Source organism: Ranitomeya imitator, chromosome 1 (genome assembly GCF_032444005.1).
Source record: "Ranitomeya imitator isolate aRanImi1 chromosome 1, aRanImi1.pri, whole genome shotgun sequence".
Taxonomy (NCBI): Eukaryota; Metazoa; Chordata; class Amphibia; order Anura; family Dendrobatidae; genus Ranitomeya; species Ranitomeya imitator.
This window is the reverse complement of record NC_091282.1, coordinates 1,109,529,144-1,109,550,615: the sequence shown is the minus strand read 5'-3', so window position 1 is coordinate 1,109,550,615 and position 21,472 is coordinate 1,109,529,144.

Here is a 21,472-nt window from a genome sequence, read left to right as displayed (position 1 = left end):
ATATGGGGGGGTCTGCCTTATATTACAGAATCTGCCTGTGGGGGTGTTATGGAACTGCAGTACATAACTAGGATAGAAAGGGGAAAACTGACACTGCACTGAGACTAGGCTGATACCCTACAATGGAGTGGGTGACCTATTCCTTGCGAATAGACCCAGCGATGATCCTAGGTTAAACTCAGTGAAGACCTATAGATAAGGGGAAGGAGGTCCCTAAAAGATCTAAGGACTGAGTTTAAAAAACAGGTCACCTCCTAATAGGAAACACAGAGAAGGCTGCAGAAACCAACTGAAAACAGAATCTAAATATAGCAGAACCAGAGGACCCAGAACTGCATAAAATCCAACACAGAAAGCTATCAAAGCACCAGCCAGAACTCTAGTGGATTAACACTGTTGTCCAGCAAGGAATGGGAGGCAGGTGCTGGGTAATAACGGGTGATACAATCACATGACCTAAGACAACCCAGCACCAGGGAAAAAGGACCAGCAGCCAGAAAACCACAACAAGATGGCGGATGGTCAAAACAAATCAGATTCTAACAGTACCTCCGCTTTTACAAGGATCCTTTGGATCCTCTTGGCTGAGCCTTATTCGGAAATCTCCTGTGAAAAGCCTTAATCAGCCTTGAGGCCGAGATGTCCCCAGCTTTCACCCAGGAATTATCCTTGGGACCGAAACCCTTCCAGGACACGAGACGTGCAAGCTTCCTCAGTGCCACCTGGAATTTAAAATGCATGAAATCTCAAACTTGCCATCCTCTTCAGCTGGGGGAACAGTCGGCATCGCCTCCATATCTGGTTTGTCAACGTTCTTCAGTAAAGATACTTGAAAAGCTGAATTAATTCTCCAGGACGTGGGGATGTCTAATCTCACTGCTGCCGAGTTGACAACCTGAACCACTTTGAAGGGTCCTACAAACTTAGGTCCCAGTGGTTTAGAAGGGATCTTCAAACGCAGATTTCTAGAGGACAACCAGACCATGTCCTCAACTGCAAACAACGCCTCCCTTCTTTTCTTGTCAAAAATATTTCTTTGACCTCCTATTTGCCTCTTTCAGATTATGAAGTACAATGGTCCAAACCCTGTCCAAATTTCCAGGAAAACTCTCCTCCTCAGGCACTGCTGCCCCAATCTTTGAAAATGGACCGAAAGATGGATGCCTCCCTGTACAGCAAAAAAAAGGAGAACACTCAGCTAAGGAAGATGTATGATTATTAAGAGCAAACTCAGCTAGTGGTAGATATTCCGACCACATCTCCTGATTGTCTGCTACAAAACATCTTAAAAACTGCTCGACATTCTGGTTCTTCCTTTCGGTCTGTCTATTGGACTCCAGATGATAACCTGACAAAAATGACAAATGAACCTTTAATCTGTCACAAAAAGCACGCCAAAAGCGAGCCACAAACTCTGGTCCTTTATTGGAAGCAATGTCCGTGGGAACCCCATGTAGCCTGACAATCTCTTTCACAAATGCCTTAGCTAGAGTTTTGGTGCAGGGTAATTTATTAAATGGGACCAGATGACACATCTTACTAAAACGGTCCACAACAACCCAGATGATAGAAAAACCCTCAGAGACCGTCAGATCGGTGATAAAATCCATAGCAAGATGGGACCATAGCGAACTAGGAACTTCCAAAGGGCACAGCAACCCTGCAATCGGGGCATGTTCGGCCTTCGACCTAGCGCACACAGTACACTGATGCACCCACTTGATGATTTTTCTTTGCCACTCTGGCCACCAGAAACTTCAAACGATCGACTTTCTCGTTTCCGAAAAATCCCTGGATGACTTGCCAACTGAGACTCATGACATTCAGCAAACAAAGCTCTCCGCAAAGCTCTAGGCAGAAATAATTTACCATACAGAGTGTTAGTTGGTGCAGCATTCTGGGCCTGTAGGATGCTACTCTTCAAATCAGAACCCAATGCTGCCACCACCACCCTTCTCTGAAAATTACATTCCTCCTTCTCAGTATTAACTGCTGGAGAGAAACTACGAGACAAAGCATCCGCTTTAACATTCTTTGTCCCAGGGATATTTGTGACGGAGAAATGAAACCGGGCAAAAAACAGTGCCCACCTAGCTTGACGGGCATTCAAACGTTTAGCAGCATCCAGATATATCAGATTCTTATGATCAGTAAAAACCTGTATCGGATGTCTAGCCCCCTCCAAAAAATGTCGCCAATGCTCAAAATCGAGTTTCATAGCCAGCAACTCTCTGTTCCCAACATCACAGTTGAGCTCATTCTCCGAAACTTTTTTAGAAAAGAAAGCACAGGGATGCACCCCATCCTCTCCCTCCTGGGCCAGAACTGCCCCCACACCTACTGAAGAGGCATCAACCTCTACCAGAAATGGCTTGGTCTCATCTGTCTGGATCAAAACAGGAGCAGAGCTAATCCTCTCCTTGAGATGCTCAAAAGCCTTAACAGCCTCAGAGGACCATTGTACAGTATTAGAACCCTTCTTGGTGAGACCAGTTATAGGTTTAGCGATCATAGAAAAATTATTTATGAATTTTCTGTAATAAATAGCAAACCCTAAAAATCTCTGAACCGACTTCAGACATTCAGGCCTAGGGCAATCCAGCACTGCTGGAGTCCATCTCAAACCCATCACTGTAGACAAGGTACCCCAAAAAACTCATTTTCTGTACCGCAAACTTGCACTTCTCCAATTTAGCAAAGAGTGAGTTTTTGCTCAAAATCTGTAGAACTTCGTGGACTCTCTGCCAATGCAACTCCAGATCAGGTGAATAGATCAAAATATCATCCAAATAAACAATAACACTCCTACAGATCAACGACTTCAGAATGTTATTAAGGAAATTTTGAAAAAACGCAGGCGCATTAGTAAGGCCAAAAGGCATCACCAGACACTCAAAATTACCTTCCGGGGTATTAACGGCTGTCTTCTATTCATCGCCCTCCTTCACCCGCAGCAAATTATATTCGCTTCAGTTAGTTGGTTAACCCCTCCATCACATACAACTGATCTGACAGGCGCTTCTCTTTTACTTTCATTTCTCCTTCCTCACCAGATTGTGAGGAAACCCCCCCCTCCAGGTAGTCTCCTGTCTCTTGAAGGTCTGTGAAACCTGATATCACAGTTGGATTTCAGAGCTTCAGGGGAGAGGATATAGCTGCACAGATCTCTCAGGCTCATTGTATGTGAATACGTCACATTCAGTAAGGTTGGTATTTTATGTTTTTATTCATCACAATAGTTTATTTAGCTTATTTTATGAATGTATAGCACAAAATGTGAGGATATTTCATAGAAATAAGGGAGATTTTATAAAAGAAAGTGTGCTGCTCAGGCATATACAGTAGTTCCCTAACATATTCCTTCTCTTGCTTCAGATTATCTGCTGAAATGGAGAGGAAAGTGTACAATTTATCCAAACAACTTGATGTTGAGGAAGTAACAAACATGCTGTTAGATGATAGAGACCTCACACTGAATGAGGATTTAGGAGAGGAAAGTGAGATTGATTCTCATGATGAGGTGGAAGAATGTGTCCTGGATTCTGAAACAGAGCAAGATGGTGACAGTGGTGAGGATGAAGAAGTTGGATCATATTATATTGGAAAAGATAAAAATACTAAATGGAACAAGAAGCCATTCCAGAAAAAACGTACTTCTTCTATCAACACTTCATGATGATGCTGCCATCGATCCTGGGACTGGGGCAGAAAAAAACCCGGAGATAATTACATTTTACAATGCCACCAAAGGGGGTGTGGATACAGCAGATCAGATGTGCTCCACTTTCAACGTCAGCAGAAACATCAAACGCTGGCCAATGGTCATATTTTTTGCTATGTTGAATTTGGGTGGTATAAATTCACAAGTAATTTATCTTGAAAACAAGCTTGAACCACTCCGTAGACGATTGTATCTGAAAAAATTGGCCCATGAACTAGTACTTGGAGAGCTACACAGGAGAAGCGTGAAAACAATCGGTATCCCCTCTCGCCTTCAAGTTCAGCTCAAAAGGTTCCGCCCAGAAGATGATGGTGAAAAGTCACCATCTGCACCACCTCACAAAAGAAGGAGATGCACCACCTGCCAAGGCTTTCAAATTATGAATGTCTCAAATGTCATAAAGCAATTTGCCTGACACATGCAAAAATGGTGTGTAATTCTTGCTATTTGCTCTGCAAGTGTGACTTTTCTGGGGAAACCTCAGCATCTACTTCTGATTGAATATGTTTTTAATAGTACTTAAGGTACCTTAAAATTAAGTTTGTGTTCAAAAATTTTCTTTGTACATTTTTTTGAGAGAGTCGAACTGGAGACTATTTGGCGGGAGTTTTGAAAAGTTTGTATTTCATAGTTATTAGTTTTGTTAAGTAAATGTTTTTTTTTGCAACTGATTATGTGTAGTCTCTTTTGTTACATCCCTATGAAGGTCACTGATCACTTTTAGAGCACTGAAATTGCAAACATTAGATATTATAGGTATTTTTCCAGCAGGCGCCTGACAGGCACATTGTATGTGAACTCGTTAGTCCGAATATTGTATGTGACGGAGGGTTAAACAAATCCGGAATTAGCGGCAACGGGTAAGGATTGCACACAGTGATCTTATTAATCTCCCAAAAATCCAGACACGGCCTAAGGCCCCATCCTCCTTTTTAACAAAAAAGAATCCTACAGCCACAGAAGGCTTAGAAGGTCTTATGCGACCTGCAGCTAAACTAGTCTGTAGATATTCCTTTAAGGTCTCCCTCCCCTATTTAATCATCAGATTAAATAAACGACCCTTAGGAAGCGTGGCAACTGGGACAAACTCAATAGCACAGTCGTAATCTCTATGGGGTGGTAGAGCTAGCGACTCAATCTCTGAAAATACCCTCCATAAATCCTAAATGGCTTCGGGTAGCTCCTTCTTCACAACAGCAGCAATGTGAACATTACAACAATTACCATAACAACCCTGACCACAGGACCTTATAGTACTAGACGACCAGTCTAGCAAAGGATTGTGCATTTTTAACCAGGGTAAACCCAGGACAACTGGTCAAGGTAATTTAGTAAGGACATACAAGTCTATACACTCCTGATGTTCCATATTCACAATAAATGGGAACCCGGTAACCTTTCGAGAAATACACCCATGTTCCAGAGGAGTGTTATCAATAGCCACAACAGGAATAGGAGATGACAATGGTTCAGCATCAAACTTATATTTGTCTAGGAATTGTTGATCAATCAAATTAAGTGCAGAACCACAAACCACCATTACCTGAAAATCAATGGAATGACCATGATATGTGGTATTACCAGGAAAAAAAACTCCTGCAGACTGTAAAAACGCAATACAAACTAGAGTGTTACTCCTACTGACCTTTTTTTTTGCTAAATAAAATGGTCAAACTTACCACAATACAAGCATAGCCCTTCAGAAAACCTCTTCTCCCTCTCCTGCATCGGTTCCCCGCTGTTGACGGGGCTATCCTGAAAGACTTGGTCCAGCATTATAAGAGCCTTCCCTTCATTTTGTCTGCCTCTCAATCTTCTATCCACATGGATAGCTAACTGCATAGCAGTTTCCAAAGTATCAGGTGAAGGATATGCAATGAGCAAATCTTTAACTCTTTCACTCAAACCTGCTAAAAACTGACTCTTGAGCGCTTTGTCATTCCACCTGACCTCTGCAGACCATCGTCTGAACAGGGTGCAATACCTCTTAGCATCAACAGAACCCTGTTTAAGCCGACTGAGCTCTGCCTCAGCTGACGTGACCCGATGAGGATCTTCATATAACAACCCCCTAGCAGAAAAAAATGCTTCTACTAATGTCAAACAAGGATCATCAGGATGTAATGAAAATTCCCAGATTTGTGGTTCACTTCGCAACAAAGACATAATAATCCCAACACGCTGTAATTCACTCCCTGAGGATCTGGGTCTAAGCCGAATATATAGTAAAAATGCATTTTTAATTGTAAAAATTTCTGCCGTTTACCAGAACTAACTCAGGTAATCCTACCTTAGGTTCTTCAGAGCGTGCTCCAGAGTAATTACTCACGTGCTGTTGCAGGTTGGCTACTTCCGAAGTTAACCCTTGCAAGCGTTGAGCAAGTTCCTGGACATTGCACATATTGAAAGAATCCAGGATTTTTTTTTTATATGTGTGGCTGGACAAACTGTTACGGAACTGCAGCACAGAACTAGGATAAAAAAGGGAAAACTGACACTGCACTGGGACTAGGCTGATACCCTATGATGGAGTGGGCGACCCATTCCTTGCAAATAGACCCACCGGCGATCCTAGGTTAAACTCAGTGAAGACCTATAGATAAGGGGAAGGAGGTCCCTAAAACAGGGGTCCCCAACTCCAGTCCTCAAGGCCCACCAACATGTCATGTTTTCAGGATTTCCTTAGTCTTGCCCAGATAATAATTGCATCACCTGTGCAATGCAAAGGAAATTCTGAAAACATGACCTGTTGGTGGGCCTTGAGGACTGGAGTTGGGGACCCCTGCCCTAAAAGATCTAAGGACTGGGTATAAAAAACAGGTCACGTCCTAATAGGAAACACAGAGAAGGCTGCAGAAATCAACTGAAAACAGAAACTAAAGATAACAGAACCAAAGGTCCCAGAACTGCATAAAATCCAACACAGAAAGCTATCAAAGCACTTAGCCAGAACTCTAGCGGATTAACACTGTTGTCCAAGCAAGCAATGTGAGGCAGGTGCTGGATAATAAAGGGTGATACAATCACATGACCTAAGACAACCCAGCACCAAGGGAAAAAGACCAGCAGCCAAAAAACCACAACAAGATGGCGGATGGTAAAAACAAAACAGATTCTAACAGGGGGTCTGCCTTATACTACAGAGTCTGCCTGTGGGGGGTCTGCCTTATACTACAGAGTCTGCCTATTGACGGTCTGCCTCACACTAGAGTCTGCCTACAGGCATCTGCCTGATAGTACAGATTCTGCCTTTGGGGGTCTGCTTTACACTACAGAGTCTGCCTATGGGGGTCTGCTTTATACTACAGATCTGTCTATGCGGGTCTGCCTTATTCTACAGAGCCTGCCTATGGGGTGTCTGCCTTATACTACAGAGTCTGCCTATGGGGTTTCTGTCTTATGCTACAGAGTCTGCCTATGAGGGGTTCTGCCTTATACTACAAAGTCTGCCTATGGGGGGTCTGCCTTATACTACAGAGTCTTCCTATGGAAAGGTGTGCCTTATACTACAGAGTCTGCCTTTGTGGGGCTGCCTTATATTACAGGGTCTGCCTCTGGGGGCTTCCTTATAATGCAGAGTCTGCCTATGGGGGGTTTTATACTACAGAGTCTGCCTATGGGGGGCTGTCATATAGTACAGACTCTACCTATTAGGGCTTCCTTATACTACAATGTCTGCCTATGGGTGCTGCCTTATGCTATAGAGTCTGCCTATGGGGCTGCCTTATGCTATAGAGTCTCCCTATGGGGGCTGCCTTATGCTATAGAGTCTGTGTATGGGGGTTACCTTCTGCTATAGCATCTGCCTATGGGGGTGCATTATACAATATAAAGTAGGCCTATGGGGAGTGCATTATGCTATATGAAGTCCTATGGGTGTGCAATATGCTATATTAAGGCCTGTGGGGAGTGCATTATACTATATGAAGGCTTATGGGGAGTGCAATATACTATATGAAGGCCTATAGGGGGTGCATTATACTATATTTTGGACTATCTGGTGCATTATACTATGTGGAGGCATATGTGTAGTGCATTATCCTATATTGAGGACTATCTGGTGCATTATACTATATGGAGGCTATCTAGGGGCCATCATACTGTGTGGAGATTACAGTGAGGGGGTCATCTTACAGTGTTGGAGCCATCAAACAGTTTGGGGGCTACTAAGGAGTCAATATACTCTGTGTGTGGTACTATACAGTGAGGGGTCATTATACTATGCATAAGAGAGCATCATACTGTGTATAGGGGAGCTGTACAGGGGGGAGACTCAGGACATTATTAAATATAAAGTGGGCACTTATTGTTATAAGGGAACTCAGGTTACTGTGACTATCAAAGGGGCACACAGGGCATTATTACTTTCTAGGGGGCAAAATATGGGCACTGTTTTCTAGGGCACTTGCACCCGACATTACTATATTATAGAGGGGTGCTTTAGAATTTAGAAGGCACAGAGAACCACACAGCAGTAGCAGTAATAGCGACACATACGGCAGCAATGGCTCAGTATTGGGATATCAGCAGGATGAGGAATTTGTGCAGGTTGGGAATAGATGGTGATGGGGCTGGAATATGAGAAGTGAAACGTGTCTTTGTTGTAATCTCTGCAGCCGAGTCGTTGCTGGAAGAAGTTGTCATGTCAGTCTGGACCAGATGGAAAAGACAGAAAAAATGAATGATTCCATCAGAAAGAATGTCAGTAAGTCATTATCTGTAACTGTGCTGTGATCTCTTATATGTTCTGTAAGACTGGTATCTACCACTGACCATATGGCGGTAATATCACTATTGGTCTTTACAGTTAGGTCCATATATATTTGGACAGAGACAACATTTTTCTAATTTTGGTTATAGACATAACCACAATGAATTTTAAACAAAACAATTCAGATGCAGTTGAAGTTCAGACTTTCAGCTTTCATTTGAGGGTATCCACATTAAAATTGGATGAAGGATTTAGGAGTTTCAGCTCCTTAACATGTGCCACCCTGTTTTTAAAGGGACCAAAAGTAATTGGACAATTGACTCCAAGGCTATTTCATGGACAGGTGTAGGCAATCCCTTCGTTATGTCATTCTCAATTAAGCAGATAAAAGGCCTGGAGTTAATTTGAGGTGTGGTGCTTGCATTTGGAAGGTTTTGCTTTGAAGTAAACATTCGGTCAAATGAGCTCTCCATGCAGGTGAAACACGCCATCCTTAAGCTGCAAAAACAGAAAAAACCAATCCAAGAAATTGCTACAATATTAGGAGTGTCAAAATCTACAGTTTGGTACATCCCGAGAAAGAAAGAAAGCACTGGTGAACTCATCAATGCAAAAAGACCTGGGCGCCCACGGAAGACAACAGTGGTGGATGATCGCAGAATAATCTCCATGGTGAAGAGAAACCCCTTCACAACAGCCAACCAAGTGAACAACACTCTCCAGGAGGTAGGTGTATCAGTATCCAAATCTACCATAAAGAGAAGACTGCATTAAAGTAAATACAGAGGGCTCATTGCACGGTGCAAGTCACTCATAAGCATCAAGAATAAAAAGGCTAGACTGGACTTTGCTAAAAACATCTAAAAAAGCCAGCACAGTTATGGAAGAACATTCTTTGGACAGATGAAACCAAGATCAACCTCTACCAGAATGATGGAAAGAGAAAAGTATGGCGAAGGTGTGGTACAGCTCAAGATTCAAAGCATACCACATCATCTGTAAAACACGGCGGAGGCAGTGTGATGGCTTGGGCATCCATGGCTCCCAGTGGCACTGGGTCACTAGGGTTTATTAATGATGTGACACAGGGCAGAAGCAGCCAAATGAATTCTGAGGTATTAAGAGACATACTGTGTGCTCAGATCCAGCCAAATGCAGCCAAACTGATTGGTCGTCGTCTCATACTACAGATGGACAATGACCCAAAACATAAAGCCAAAGCAACCCAGGAGTTTATTAAAGCAAAGAAGTGGAATATTCTAGAATGGCCAAGTCAGTCACCTGATCTCAACCCAATTGAGCATGCATTTCACTTGATAAAGACTAAACTTCAGACAGAAAGGCCCACAAACAAACAGCAACTGAAAACCACCGCAGTGAAGGCTTGGCAGAGCATCAAAAAGGAGGAAACACAGCGTCTGGTGATGTCCAGGAGTTCAATACTTCAGGCAGTCATTGCCAACAAAGGGTTTTCAACCAAGTGCTAAAAATGAACATTTTATTTGAAATTATTGAATCTGTTCAATTACTTTTGGTCCCTTTACAAACAGGGTGGCACATGTTAAGGAGCTGAAACTCCTAAACCCTTCATCTAATTTTAATGTGGATACGCTCAAATTAAAGCTGAAAGTCTGAACTTCAACTGCATCTGAATTGTTTTGTTTAAAATTCATTGTGGTAATGTCTATAACCAAAATTACAAAAATGTTGTCTCTGTCCAAATAAATATGAACTGTATATAGAGATTATTTTCAGCAACAGCGCAGTCATCTGCTGAGGTTCTCCTCCACTATTAGGGTGCATCACCCAGCTGTAATCAAGGTAACCTGGTTACCGGGGCCCACTCAGAAGCTTCGTGCCCCCTGAATAAAAACCCTAGCTACGTCTCTGAGAGCTGCCAATACAAGCCGCCTGTTACACAGATATCTGCTTTGTTTCTACATAACATTTTGATGTTGAATGCTTTTCTCTGTTTCTCCATGCAGACGTAACCTCACATAATCAAGGTCAATCAACGGCAATACTGCATCACAATCATTTATCTACCACAGAGCTATACAGCTTTGACTGAAGGACCATGAAACAATTTTATGACTCCTCACATCCTCTATTATCTCAATTAGCTAGAACAAAACGCTACTGAGGGTACTATTGCCATATGCAACAGAGTAAAACAATGTGTTATGCCAAGCTATTATTCCCAGGTGATACTATTGTTAGACCATGCATGTTTATTTTTAAATTCACCGTTTTACTGAAAAACAAAAACTACAGAATGAAGAAAGCAAATGGTTTAGAGTGCAGTAAATAAATGCAGACCTGTAACATGAGAGGTGAGAATAAGGGTTTGCTTTTTTACATTCTTTTTGGCTACCTTCCTATTAACTCAATGATGTGAGTGAAGATTCTGACAAACATTGCATCATTTTAAGCGACGCCGCCTTTAACCCAAGCCATGCTTCTTCTCTGATACACACACTTATTTTTCAACTTAGCCATGCTCCCTCCTTGATGCACCATGCATTTTTTTCTGCTAGGCGATGTTCCTTCCCTGATGCACCTCACCTGTTTTTAAACTAAGCTATGCTACCTCCCTGAAGCACCACAGCTTATTTTCAGCTAAGTCATATGCTTTCCCTGATACACCATGCCTCTATTTTAGCTAAGCCAAGCTCCTTCCCTGATACACCACACCTCTATTTGAGCTAAGCTATGCTCCTGTCCTTATACTCTATGCCTCTATTTCAGCTAAAGGTACCTTCACACTGAGCAACTTTTGAACGATAACGATAGCGATCCGTGACTTTGCAGCATCCTGGATAGCGATCTCGTTGTTTTTGACACACAGCAGCGATCAGGATCCTGCTATGACATCGCTGGTTGGAGCTAGAAGGCCAGAACTTTATTTCATCGCTAGATCAGCGTGTGTGATGCCAATCCAGCTATGTGTTCACTTGTAACCAAGGTAAACATCGGGTTACTAAGTGCAGAGCCGCGCTTAGTAACCCGATGTTTACCCTGGTTACCATTGTAAATGTAAAAAAAAAACAGTACATACTTACATTCTGGTGTCTGTCACGTCCCCCGCTGTCACCTTCCCGCACTGACTGTGTCAGCGCCGGCCGGCCGTAAAGCAGAGCACAGCGGTGACGTCATGACATCACCTCTGTGCTCTGCTTTACGGCCGGCCGGCGCTGACAGTCAGTGCGGGAAGGTGACGGCGGGGGACGTGACAGACACCGGAATGTAAGTATGTACTGTTTTTTTTTTTACATTTACAATGGTAACCAGGGTAAACATCGGGTTACTAAGCGCGGCCCTGCGCTTAGTAACCCGATGTTTACCCCGGTTACCCGGGGACTTCGGCATCGTTGGTCGCCGGAGAGCTGTCTGTGTGACAGCTCTCCAGTGACCACACAACGACTTACCAACAATCACGGCCAGGTCGTATCGCTGGTCGTGATCGTTGGTAAATCGTTTAGTGTAACGGTACCTTAAGCCATGCTCTCTCCCTGAAAGGACACACCTCTATTTCAGCTAAGCCATGTTCCTTCTTGGATACGCCACGCCTCTATTTCAGCTAAGCCATGATTTCTTCATAATATAACATGCCAAATAGGTCTAGAACGAGGTAATTTGTATCAAAACTGGTGTCATATATTTGTTTTTTTTTTTTAAAGCTATAGTCATTTTCCCTTTAATTCCCTATTGATAACCTGGGGTCTTTTTTAACCATTAATGCCAAGCATTTTTAACATTTTTTTTAAACCCCTTTACACTCCCCAAGAGTTTATGCACATTAAAGACCAGGCCAAATTTTACAATTCTGACCGATGTTACTTTTTGAAGTACTTACTCTGGAACGCTTCAATGGATCCCATTGATTCTGAGAATTTTTTTGTGACATATTGTACTTCATGATAGTGGCAAAATGTTTCCAATATGACTTGTGGTTATTTGTGAAAAAAATGGAAATTTGGAAAAAAATTGGAAACTTAAGCAATGTTTTTAACTTTATTTATTATGCCCTTAAATCAGAGAGTTATATCACAAAAAAATAGTTAATAAATAACATTTCCCATGTGTATACTTTACATCAGCTCAATTTTTTACCATAATTTTTTCTTTGTTAGAAAGTTATACGAGTTAAAACTTGACCAGCTATTTCTAATTTTTCTAACAAAATTTACAAAACCATTTTTTTGGGGACCACATTACATTTAAAGTGACTCTGAGGGGTCTATATGATAGAAAATACCCAAAAGTGACACCATTCTAAAAACTTCACCCCTCAAGGTGCTCAAAATCACATTCAAGAAGTTTATTAACCCTTCAGGTGCTTCACAGGAATTTTTGGAATGTGGAAGGAAAAAATGAACACTAAACTTTGGCACAAAAATATTTAAACCCTAATCTTTTATTTTTTAAGGGTAACAGGAAACATGGAAAACAAGGAAAACATGGACCTCAAAATTTGTTGTGCAATTTCTCCTGAGTATATTGATACCCCATACTTGGGGAAAAACCACTGTTTGGGCACACATTAGGGCTTGGAAGAGAAGGAGCGTCATTTGACTTTTTGAATGTAAAATTTGCTGGAATATTTGATGGACGCCATGTTGCTTTTGGAGAGCCACTGAGGTACCTAAATAGTAGAAATCGCCCATGAGTTACACCATTTTGGAAACTAGACCACTTAGGGAACCTATCTAGATGTGTTGTGAGCACCTTGAACCCCCAGGCAATTTGTTGCACAATTTCTCCTGAGAATACCCTATATGTGGGGAAACTATTACCAGAGCTTGGAAGGGAAGGAGCGCCATTTGACTTTTGAATGCAAAATTTGCTGGAATAATTGGCAGATGCCATGTCACTTTAGAGAGCCCCTGTTGAGTCTTCATAGTAGAAATGCCCCACAAGTGACACCAATTTGGAAACTAGACCTCTCATGGAACTTATATATACCGTATTTCCCGGCATATAAGACGACTTTTTGACCCCTAAAAATTGTCCCAAAAGTCAGGGGTCGTCTTATGCGCTGGGTACGGCATGTGCAGGGAGCGATCCTGCATTTCGGCGTGTGGTTCCCAGGGTCTGGAGGAGAGGAGACTCTCCTTCAGGCCCTGGGATCCATATTCATGTAAAAAATAAAGAATAAAAATAAAATACATGGATATACTCACCCTCGGATGGGCCCTGGATCACAGCGCTGCTACCGTCTCCCTCTGTTCCTTAGAATGTGGTGAATGAAGGACCTTAAGTGACGTCGCGGTCACATGAGCGGTCAGGTGACCAGTCACCTGACCGCTCATGTGACCAGTCACCTGACCGCTCATGTGACTGCGATGTCATCGAAGGTCCTTCACTCACCACATTCTGAGAAACAGAGGGAGACGCTAGCAGCGCTGTGATCCAGGGCCCGTCCAAGGGTGAGTATATATCAATGTTTTTTATCTTTATTCTTTATTTTTAACATCAATATGGATCCCAGGGCCTGAAGGAGAGTCTCCTCTCCTCCAGACCCTGTGAAACTACAGACCGGTCTCCAATCTCCCCTTCATCTCTAAACTCTTGGAGCGCCTGATATACTCCCGCCTTACCCGTTACCTCTCCACTCACTCCCTCCTAGACCCTTCACAGTCCGGTTTCCGGCCACCAAATTTCGACAGAAACTGCACTCATCAAAGTGACCAATGACCTTCTGACAGCAAAACGTAATGGTGACCACTCTCTGCTCATTCTTCTCGACCTTTCTGCAGCTTTTGACACTGTTGACCACCCTCTCCTTCTCTCTAGGCTCCAGTCACTAGGCATTAAGGACACTGCTCTCTCCTGGTTCTCCTCCTACCTTTCTGACCGCTCCTTCAGTGTTCTGTTCTCTGGCTCCACTTTATCTCCTCTTCCTCTCACTGTTGGGGTACCTCAGGGCTCAGTCCTTGGCCTCCTTCTGTTCTCTCTCTACACGGCCCCAATTGGACAGACCATCAGCAGATTTGGCTTTCAGTACCATCTTTATGCCGACGACACACAACTATATACATCATCCCCTGACCTTACCCCCACTGTACTACAGAACGTCACTGACTGTCTGTCCGCAGTCTCCAACATCATGTCCGATCTCTATCTGAAACTCAACCTTTCCAAAACTGAACTTCTTCTGCTCCCACCATCTACTAACCTCCCTAAATCTGACATTTCCCTCTCTGTGGGTGGTGTTAAGGACTGGCGGAACGCACCAAGTATAGATGGTAAGAAACTAGGTGCGTTCGCAGTCCGAGGTCCACCGTGCAGGTAAAAGACCCTGCAGCTAGCAAGACGGACAATATGGCGGTACACTAAAGGATACACGCGTGGGTTAAACCTCACCCAGCGTGAAGAAAGCGATCCTGTTAATTCACAGGACCGCAGTACCGCACTAGTGCGCGAGCAAGTGGTCAGCGGACTTAACCCCAGAAGGGATTGGAGCCCGATTAGACCCTTGCTGGCGTAACACCGCAACTGGGTGTGTAGAGAACCTAAAGAAATATAAGTGCACAAGAGTGCGAACGATGCCGCACTAACGGACGCCACTAACCACCCAGACTCGGGTATGGAAAGCGCAAGGCAGGCGCACGGCGCCGTACTGGCAGGCACAGCTACAGGACGCTGAGATGTGTGTTTAGTGCTGTAGGCTAAGTCGGGCGCTAGGTAGCAGCCATACACCTTCCGCGAACAGACATTCACTAGGGTAGGGGTTTCCAAGGACGACTTGCACTCACAACATACACACATTAGCAATTGTTAGACAATACTAGCGCATGGCCGTGCGGTCATGCGCAGTTTATATAGCAGCAGCACAGGAAGTGGCCACAGCACTTTTGCCCTTCTAGGACCTGCCAAGAGGACCAATGGAATGTGCTGCAGAGCCTGAGCACATGACCCTCGATCTCCAACGGGAGACCTTACGCTGGGCATGCTCAGTACATGCAGACAAGGACTTAGTCCCAGAGAAGTCCGCTCGCTGCTGACCAGCACTGACTTTAATGGCAGAGACTGGAGAAGCAGCACTAACTCTCAGAACAGAGTGAGAATGAGCAAGACGCTGGGACCGACGTCCTTGCTGAGCAGGCTCCACTGCGGCTGGACAAGAATGGGAGACCGCAGCGGAAGTGGCTCGAGATTCCCCCTGTGCAGAAGCGGGAACTCGACCCCTAACAGGTGGCACCATAATAACACCCCGGCAGCAGGTGCGCTGTCTGGGTGTTATGTTTGACTCCGATCTCTCCTTCACCTCCCATATACAATCTATTGCCCGCTCGTGCCGCTTACACCTAAAGAACATCTCTAGAATCCGCCCTTTTCTCACCATGGAGACGGCTAAAACCCTCACTGTCGCCCTGATCCACTCCCGCCTGGACTACTGTAACGCTCTATTAATTGGCCTCCCCCTCACTCGACTTTCCCCTCTCCAGTCCATCCTTAATGCAGCAGCCAGGGTCGTCCATCTGGCTAATCGTTACTCGGACGCGTCCGCTCTTCACCAGTCGTTACACTGGCTACCCATTCATTACAGGATACAATTCAAAGTACTTGTTCTTACCCACAAAGCTCTCCACAGTGCGGCACCCCCTTACATCTCCTCCCTCATTTCTGTCTATCAGCCTAACAGACCACTGCGCTCTGCAAATGACTTTCGATTAACCTCTGCACTAATCCGTACCTCCCACTCCCGACTCCAAGACTTCTCCCGTGCTGCGCCAATCCTCTGGAATGTTGTTGTGAATTCTGTGGCAGAGCTCCCTCCTGTGGTCACAAGTGGTACTGCGGCTTCTGAGTTTCCTTCCTCAGGTGATGTGGTGAAGTCGTTAGGTGCTGCTCTATTTAACTCCACCTAGTGCTTTGCTCCTGGCATCCAGTCAATGTTCTAGTATTGGTCTTGCTTCCTCCTGGATCATTCCTGTGGCCTGTCTGCTCTGCATAAGCTAAGTTTTGCTTGTGTTATTTTTGTTTGCTATTTTTTCTGTCCAGCTTGCTTAATTGGTTTTTCTGGCTTGCTGGAAGCTCTGGGACGCAGAGGGAGCACCTCCGTACCGTTAGTCGGTGCGGAGGGTCTTTTTGCCCCTCTGCGTGGTTGTTTGTAGGGTTTTGTGTTGACCGCAAAGTTATCTTTCCTATCTTCGGTCTGTTCAGTAAGTTGGGCCTCACTTTGCTAAATCTATTTCATCTCTGCGTTTGTATTTTCATATCTACTCACAGTCATTATATGTGGGGGGCTGCCTTTTCCTTTGGGGTATTTCTCTGAGGCAAGGTAGGCTTATTTTTCTATCTTAGGCCTAGCTAGTTTCTCAGGCTGTGCCGAGTTGCATAGGGAGCGTTAGGCGCAATCCACGGCTGCCTCTAGTGTGGTTGGATAGGATTAGGGATTGCGGTCAGCAGAGTTCCCACGTCTCAGAGCTCGTCCTATGTCTTTTGGTTATTGTCAGGTCACTTTGTGTGCTCTGAACTTCAAGGTCCATTGTGGTTCTGAATTGCCTAATCATAACAGTACTGGAGGCCCAAAGTACTAATGCTTCTCAATAGAGGGAAAAAAGAAGTTCTGAGACCATTTTTTTTTCTTTGCACTGTGTTTTGCCTTTTTTTTCCCCTAGACATTTGGGTGGTTCAGGACACAGGTGTAGTGATGGACATTAAAGGTCTGTCTTCATGTGTGGATCATCTCACTGCAAGAGTACAAAATATTCAAGACTTTGTGGTTCAGAATTCTATGTTAGAACCAAGAATTCCTATTCCTGATTTGTTTTCTGGAGATAGAGATAAATTTCTGAGTTTCAAAAATAATTGTAAACTGTTTCTGGCTTTGAAACCTCACTCCTCTGGTGACCCAGTTCAACAAGTTAGGATCATTATTTCTTTATTACGTGCCGACCCTCAAGACTGGGCATTTTCCCTTGCGCCAGGAGATCCTGCATTATGTAATATTGATGCGTTTTTCCTGGCGCTCGGATTGCTGTACGATGAACCTAATTCGGTGGATCAGGCAGAGAAAAATTTGCTGGCTCTGTGTCAGGGTCAGGATGAGATAGAGATTTATTGTCAGAAGTTTAGAAAGTGGTCCATGCTCACTCAATGGAATGAAGGTGCGCTGGCAGTTATTTTCAGAAAGGGTCTCTCTGAAGCCCTTAAGGATGTCATGGTGGGATTTCCCATGCCTGCTGGTCTGAATGAGTCTATGTCTTTGGCCATTCAGATCGGTCGACGCTTGCGTGAGCGTAAATCTGTGCACCATTTGGCGGTATCCGAGCATAAACCTGAGCCTATGCAGTGCGATAGGACTTTGACCAGAGTTGAACGGCAAGAACACAGACTGTTATGTTTGCTAATGACAGGTGTTATGAAGGCAATCCAGAAACACAGTGTGCTAGCGATCAGAGCGCACACAGTGATCTGACAAATACCCAAAAATACAAGAACGAGCTCTGAGACGTGGAAACTCTGTAGACTGCACACCTGATCCTATCCTAAACACAACTAAAAGCGGCTGTGGATTGCGCCTAACAACTACCTAGGCAACTCGGCACAGCCTAAGAAACTAGCTAGCCTGAAGATAGAAAAATAGGCCTGACTTGCCCCAGAGAAATTCCCCAAAGGAAAATGCAGCCCCCCACATATAATGACTGTGAGTAAGATGAAAAGACAAAACGTAGGGATGAAATAGATTCAGCAAAGTGGGGCCCGATATTCTAGGACAGAGCGAGGACAGTAAAGCGAACTTTGCAGTCTACAAAAAACCCTAAAGCAAAACCACGCAAAGGGGGTAAAAAAAAACCCACCGTGCCGAACTAACGGCACGGCGGTACACCCTTTGCGTCTCAGAGCTTCCAGCAAAACAAAAGACAAGCTGGACAGAAAAAAGCAACAAAAAAGCAAAAGGCACTTAGCTATACAGAGCAGCAGGTCACAGGAATAATCAGGAGAAGCTCAGATCCAACACTGAAACATTGACAAGGAGCAAGGATAGCAGCATCAGGCGGAGTTAAGTAATGAAGCAGCCAACGAGCTCACCAGAACACCTGAGGGAGGAAGCTCAGAAGCCGCAGTACCACTTGTGACCACAGGAGTGAATTCAGCCACAGAATTCACAACAGTACCCCCCCCTTGAGGAGGGGTCACCGAACCCTCACCAGAGCCCCCAGGCCGACCAGGATGAGCCGCATGAAAGGCACGAACAAGATCGGAAGCATGAACATCAGAGGCAAAAACCCAGGAATTATCTTCCTGAGCATAACCCTTCCATTTAACCAGATACTGGAATTTCCGTCTAGAAACACGAGAATCCAAAATCTTCTCCACAATATACTCCAATTCCCCCTCCACCAAAACCGGGGCAGGAGGCTCAACAGATGGAACCATAGGTGCCACGTATCTCCGCAACAACGACCTATGGAATACATTATGTATGGAAAAGGAGTCTGGGAGGGTCAAACGAAAAGACACAGGACTGAGAACCTCAGAAATCCTATACGGACCAATAAAACGAGGTTTAAATTTAGGAGAGGAAACCTTCATAGGAATATGACGAGAAGATAACCAAACCAGATCCCCAACACGAAGTCGGGGACCCACACGGCGTCTGCGATTAGCGAAAAGTTGAGCTTTCTCCTGGGACAAGATCAAATTGTCCACTACCTGAGTCCAGATCTGCTGCAACCTATCCACCACAGAATCCACACCAGGACAGTCCGAAGACTCAACCTGTCCTGAAGAGAAACGAGGATGGAACCCAGAATTGCAAAAAAATGGAGAAACCAAGGTAGCCGAGCTGGCCCGATTATTAAGGGCGAACTCAGCCAACGGCAAAAAGGACACCCAATCATCCTGGTCAGCAGAAACAAAACATCTCAGATATGTTTCCAAGGTCTGATTGGTTCGTTCGGTCTGGCCATTAGTCTGAGGATGGAAAGCCGAGGAAAAGGATAGGTCAATGCCCATCCTACCACAAAAGGCTCGCCAAAACCTTGAAACAAACTGGGAACCTCTGTCAGAAACAATATTCTCAGGATTGCCATGCAACCGAACCACATGCTGAAAGAACAAAGGTACCAAATCAGAGGAGGAAGGCAATTTAGCCAAGGGCACCAGATGGACCATTTTAGAAAAGCGATCACAGACCACCCAAATGACTGACATCTTTTGAGAAACGGGAAGGTCAGAAATGAAATCCATCGAAATATGTGTCCAAGGCCTCTTTGGGACCGGCAAGGGCAAAAGCAACCCACTGGCACGAGAACAGCAGGGCTTAGCCCTAGCACAAATCCCACAGGACTGCACAAAAGTACGTACATCCCGTGACAGAGATGGCCACCAGAAGGATCTAGCCACTAACTCTCTGGTACCAAAGATTCCAGGATGACCAGCCAACACCGAACAATGAAGTTCAGAGATAAGTTTATTAGTCCACCTATCAGGGACGAACAGTTTCTCTGCTGGACAACGATCAGGTTTATTCGCCTGAAATTTTTGCAGCACCCGCCGCAAATCAGGGGAGATGGCAGACACAATGACTCCCTCCTTGAGGATACCCGCTGGCTCAGATAAACCCGGAGAGTCGGGCACAAAACTCCTAGACAGAGCATCCGCCTTCACATTTTTAGAGCCCGGAAGGTACGAAATCACAAAGTCGAAGCGGGCAAAAAATAACGACCAACGGGCCTGTCTAGGATTCAAGCGCTTGGCAGACTCGAGATAAGTCAAGTTCTTATGATCAGTCAATACCACCACGCGATGCTTAGCTCCTTCAAGCCAATGACGCCACTCCTCGAATGCCCACTTCATGGCCAGCAACTCTCGATTGCCCACATCATAATTACGCTCAGCGGGCAAAAACTTCCTGGAAAAGAAAGCACATGGTTTCATCACTGAGCAATCAGAACCTCTCTGTGACAAAACCGCCCCTGCTCCAATCTCAGAAGCATCAACCTCGACCTGGAACGGAAGAGAAACATCTGGCTGACACAACACAGGGGCAGAACAAAAACGACGCTTCAACTCCTGAAAAGCTTCCACAGCAGCAGAAGACCAATTAACCAAATCAGCACCCTTCTTGGTCAAATCGGTCAATGGTTTGGCAATGCTAGAAAAATTACAGATGAAGCGACGATAAAAATTAGCAAAGCCCAGGAACTTTTGCAGACTTTTCAGAGATGTCGGCTGAATCCAATCCTGGATGGCTTGGACCTTAACTGGATCCATCTCGATAGTAGAAGGGGTAAAGATGAACCCTAAAAATGAAACTTTCTGCACACCGAAGAGACACTTTGATCCCTTCGCAAACAAAGAGTTAGCACGCAGGACCTGAAAAACCATTCTGACCTGCTTCACATGAGACTCCCAATCATCTGAGAAGATCAAAATGTCATCCAAGTAAACAATCAGGAATTTATCCAGATACTCACGGAAGATGTCATGCATAAAAGACTGAAACACAGATGGAGCATTGGCAAGTCCGAACGGCATCACTAGATACTCAAAATGACCCTCGGGCGTATTGAATGCTGTTTTCCATTCATCTCCTTGCCTGATTCTCACCAGATTATACGCACCACGAAGATCTATCTTAGTGAACCAACTAGCCCCCTTAATCCGAGCAAACAAGTCAGATAACAATGGCAAGGGATACTGAAATTTAACAGTGATCTTATTAAGAAGGCGGTAATCAATACACGGTCTCAGCGAACCATCCTTCTTGGCTACAAAGAAGAACCCTGCTCCCAGTGGTGATGACGATGGGCGAATATGTCCCTTCTCCAGGGATTCCTTCCCATAACTGCGCATAGCGGCGTGTTCGGGCACGGATAAATTAATTAATCGACCTTTAGGGAATTTACTACCAGGAATCAAATTGATAGCACAATCACAATCCCTATGCGGAGGTAGAGCATCGGACTTGGGCTCTTCAAATACATCCTGATAATCAGACAAGAACTCTGGGACCTCAGAAGGGGTGGATGACGAAATCGACAAAAATGGAACATCACCATGTACCCCCTGACAACCCCAGCTGG